Here is a 3,904-nt window from a genome sequence, read left to right as displayed (position 1 = left end):
ATTAATTATTGTAAACAGCTGTTCTGGTGCATCTTTCAAATAATCATGTCAGTATCTGAGATGTATTGTGCTGCTGGCCCTAAAGAACAGAAAATGAAGCAGGATGTTTACTTCGTTATTCTCTGTGAGCGAGTGCTGCTTTTTCTTCCACATCTCCATGATGACTACTCTGTTGACACTGCTGTCTTCCCAGTTGACAACAGCCGTATTTACTGGGCAACACTCATACATTCCAAGTCTGACCATCACTTAGGCACCCAGCCGCACATCACTTGGCCGCTGAATCACCCTAGCACAATCCCATAGAAAATCTCTGGCTGCTGCCACTGTGAGTGAAAAGTAACAGTCTGGTTGCCCTAAGTGATGTAATCATCGATAAATGCCTTCAACCGCATATGGCATACCTGAAGAATTACTAAAGCTAGAGGCATTGTTACAGTGTACTAACATGATATGTCTTCTGAGGGTGACTAATTATTATCCAGTGTGCTTACGTGTGAAGGCAGAAAAAATCATTGATCTGATGTAATTTATATTTTCCTGGAGACATATTGAATCTCAGCCGGCCGCGGTGGCCGAGTGATTCTAGGCGTTTCAGTCCGGAGCCGCGCGACTGCTACGGTCGCAGGTTCGAATCCTGCCTCGGGCATGGATGTGTCTGATGTCCTTAGGTTAATTACGTTTAAGTAAATCTAAGTTCTAGAGGACTGATGACCTCAGATGTTAAGTCCCGTGGTGCTCTGAGCCATTTGAACATATTGAATCTCAATTTTATGTTCGGTAAGGACAAAGCTGAAGTAATGAATTAAAATTTGCACCAAGGATGAAAGGTGAACCCAAGTCTCTTGCTTACTACACAGATGTGTTATCCACTACACAACCCTGTCATAGGGGCTGACAGATAGGGGCTTTCAAATAAAAAAATGTGATCCTCAATTTCGTACCCTCAGACTCAGAGTTGAAATATTAAAAGTTTTTGCTGGTTTCGTTGTCTAGGGGCTGGGATACGTAGTTAGCGCATTACATGCCAAATACTGCTGAGTCTACAGTATACAATATGAATATACACATGAATCGAATGGTCGACGGTTCCTATCACTCGGCAATTGTGAATTTTGAATGCAACATAGAAATTTATAAATGAAAGATTGCAATTAAATAAAATCTGCAGATACTACTTTAACTTCTTTAAAAGATGAGCACGATAGCAGAAGTACCTTTAAGAACGCCATTTATTACTGCAAAACACTTATTGATGTCGATGGTCCAGCAATTAAATGAAATATAAGTTGATAATCGGGGAAACAATAGATTCCTACTTCACTTAATTAGTTACGAGCAGCAACATAGCTCGTGAGATGTTCACTTCTAAACGCATACTACGTCTTCACTGCAGAAGCCACAGAATCTAACAAGTGCACAAGTCGGCACTACGAAATATTTCCATCTCCTGAGACCACGCGCAAACTGCTGAACACTCTCCAAGTCTTTCCTGCCACCGTCCGCCGCACCTTCCCATCCAGCACTTGACGTGTTCTGTCACCCGAGACTCATCCCCTACTTCCCTACAGTGTCTCCATTGACTTTGGTAGTCGCCTACTGTAGTAACGAGCGCTGTGATTGGCTAGAGCACTCCCGCCATGTCTCCAAGCCAATGCACACTCACAAATATATTGAAACACATACGAACTACTGGATTTACATTTAAATAACTTGAAATTAAATAAATATTCCTATCGCTGGACCATAAACGCGCTATAACACACATTATTAAACACATAAACATGTATCAAAGGAATAGCAACAAAAGTAGGCCAGTAGCCTAATGTCTCTGTGCTTTCTAAAACATAGTAAATACTTGACCAATTTCTTCATGAATAGTATTAATCGGATACAAACAAAGACATAGACGAATAAACATATTTATAAGCATGCTGCTATCGTTTTTTCGTGTAACTGTGGAGTACTTATGGCCTGATGCGATCAATAGTAATCGGCCACTTTGACCTCCAATAAGTCATGTACTAGTCAAGTTAAATGCCTGTAATTCACGCCAATTTATGTTTACACTAATAGCTTTCGAAAGACACGTCGATCGACAAAATACGATTAATCATTTAGATTTTGGCAATTCGTTACTGGGTGTTACTTGTATAATTTACAGTCAGATACTAAACTTTAAACTAATAAGGATATTCCAGAATGAGATTGTCACTCTGCAGCGGAGTGTCGGTAGCTCAGTTGGTAGAGCACTTGCCCGCGAAAAGCAAAGGTCCCGAGTTCGAGTCTCGGTCGGGCACACAGTTTTAATCTGCCAGGAAGTTTCAATAAGGATATTGAAAATCTGATTACACCATCAGAATGGTTGTGCAAATAATGGTGATGTACATGTTTCTTTTTAAGGTATCATCATTCCTCTGGCTATTATTAATTTCTACATGAATTGTGAAATGTCTGCCATCTTTGGCACTCCCAGCTTACAAATCTCCTTCATCGACACAAAGCACGGTCCTCGACACAGCGTCAACATGGGATTCGCAGCCAAGTGGTCGGCCTGGACCACGCGCTAGGGTTACCCCTCTTGCTGCAGCTAATGTTCGGCACCACGCAGTTGCTGACGAGCCCCGGCGAGCGACCCTTGCGGACACGCCAACTCCTAACTCAGAATATTTTCAGGGCGCCGAAACTCGCCCATTACCTCACACAGAGCTGGATGCGCCAATCCTAGACCAGTGCCCTCCCTGACGCAAACTTCAATTCACACCTCAGCTCATTTTCATTTTCTAGTTCTTAAATCGTCAGTACTGCCGAGGCTCTCCGATACTGGAATAGCACCCCAGCTTTCTAGTTAAAGGAGATCTATTGATCTGGTGTAGTTATATTTTCCTAGAGACATTTAGTCTCAACTTTATCCTGGCCATGGCACATTTTTTAATACAGTATTTCAGTTCCTATCTTTACCGGGTAAATCAACCGTGCCCCCCCCCCCCCCCCCACCCCTTAAAATTAAGTGGAAAAACCCTGCAGCAGAATAGGTCCTTCAGTTCTAGGAAAGCTGCAAACCATGAACTCGAACGTCAGATCGATGTATACATATATAATACACATGGCAGAGTGTGCCTCGTACCACCATTTCCTCTCCTCTTCCACTCGCAGATAGAGAGAGGGAAGAACAACTGTCGAAAAACCTCCATATGCGTCCTAATTTTCGCGTCTTCTCTTCATGGCCCTTTCCCCTAATTTACGTTAGCGCAGTAGAATCGTTCTGCAGTTGGCTTCAAATACCATTTCTTTAAATTCGGTAATATTACCTTGCGGAGAGAGTATCGCCTTCCCTCCAGGAATGCCCATTTGAGCTCAGTAGCGTCTCTGTAATACTTGCGCACTGATCGACCCTACTGGTAACAAACCTAGCAGCTCGCCTGAGAATTGCTTGAACGTCTTCCTTTAATCCGACCTGATGCGGACCCAAACACTCGAGCACTTCTCAGTAATGGCTTGTAATAGCGTTCCACAAGCGGTCTCCTTTAAGCATGAGCCAACTTTCCCTAGTTTCTCCCAATAAAACTCAGTCGATCATTCGTCTTTCCTGATACCAACCTAATGTGTTCATTCCATTTCACGTCGCTTTGCGACTTTAATAGCAGGTATTCAATCGAAGTTATTGTGTAAAGTGCATCCTATTAAGCTTACTCAAACGTTTTCCTATTCATTCGCATTAACTTAATTTTTTCTACATTTAGAGCAAGCTGACATTTACCGTACCAACTAGACAGCTTCCCGTACACTACAGTGTCATCAACAAACAACCGTAAAATGCTGCTCATCAAGTCCGTCAGGTCATTTATGTGTATGCAGAATAAAAAAGGCCCTATGGCGCTTCTCTGGGGAACTCCTGATTACA

The 3,904-nt window shown here is 42.6% G+C and overlaps 1 non-coding gene across 1 annotated transcript; it reads left to right on the top strand.

Moving 5' to 3' along the window:
* Positions 1-2,226: 2,226 nt before the first annotated feature.
* Trnar-gcg (transfer RNA arginine (anticodon GCG)) lies at positions 2,227-2,301 on the top strand. The gene has a single exon. It is a non-coding gene; the product is annotated as a tRNA-Arg (tRNA).
* Positions 2,302-3,904: the final 1,603 nt, after the last annotated feature.

Source organism: Schistocerca gregaria, chromosome 5, assembly GCF_023897955.1.
Source record: "Schistocerca gregaria isolate iqSchGreg1 chromosome 5, iqSchGreg1.2, whole genome shotgun sequence".
Taxonomy (NCBI): domain Eukaryota; kingdom Metazoa; phylum Arthropoda; class Insecta; order Orthoptera; family Acrididae; genus Schistocerca; species Schistocerca gregaria.
Note: the sequence above shows the minus strand (reverse complement) of the source record. Positions and strands in the feature narration are given on the sequence as shown.